The 829-nt window shown below is 43.7% G+C and overlaps 1 pseudogene; it reads left to right on the forward strand.

The window, feature by feature from the left end:
- The first annotated feature begins 246 nt into the window (after positions 1-246).
- On the forward strand, positions 247-577 carry LOC103271838 (annotated as a pseudogene).
- The last annotated feature ends 252 nt before the right edge of the window (positions 578-829 follow it).

Here is an 829-nt window from a genome sequence, read left to right on the forward strand (position 1 = left end):
GCTCAGCCAGTCCCTCTGGACCCATTCTCCTGGCTTACCATTGTTTCCCACTGTGTGATCACAGAGGCAGCCTCATGCTCTCTGGACTCTTTTCCAAACCTCCCCCACCCCTGTCCTCTACCTGGAGCAAGCAGCCACCCACCTCCCACCACCACTCTGAAGAATATCCAAAGGAATTGAATGACCTGCCATGGGATCCCCAGTACAGTGATTGGCAGGTCCTGTTGGAGATGATATGTTCCATGGCAAGATACAATAATGGGGGCCAAAGACAGACTCTATCAGGATGGAGTGTTTTTCTTGACAATTCACTTCCCAAAAGATTAGCCCTTCAAACCACATAAGGTTGCAGGTACAACAAGTATTTATCATCCAAATGTTAACAGTAATGGCAGCATTTGTCTTTATATTCTAGGTCATAGTTGTCTGCAGCACTATTTCAAAAGTACTCTTGTCCATCTGTTCTCTGTTGTGTGACCTCAATCCAGATGATCCTTTAGTTCCCAAGACTGTTGGAATCCACAAAACAAAGTACAGCATAATAACTCAGGAATGGATTCAGAAGTGTGGAATGTAATTAAAGAACGTATTGGATAACCTCCACAAATAAAGACAGGGGAATTCTGAAAGAAAAAGCCCTTTTTATTTCCATTTGATTGCTTTCTATGAGTCCACACCTCATCTTCTGTGCCTTGTGCATATGATTACCTGATTCAGCAGTGCTGCATGTTGTACATACTTGGAACAACAAACTAGAAATTCTGTACTTCTGTCCCAACATTACCTCCTACCAGAGGTGTGTGTGTGTGTGTGTGTGTGTGTGTGTGTG

The sequence above is a fragment of the Carlito syrichta genome, unplaced genomic scaffold (assembly GCF_000164805.1).
Source record: "Carlito syrichta isolate Samal-C Ts95f unplaced genomic scaffold, Tarsius_syrichta-2.0.1 Scaffold30122, whole genome shotgun sequence".
NCBI lineage: Eukaryota > Metazoa > Chordata > Mammalia > Primates > Tarsiidae > Carlito > Carlito syrichta.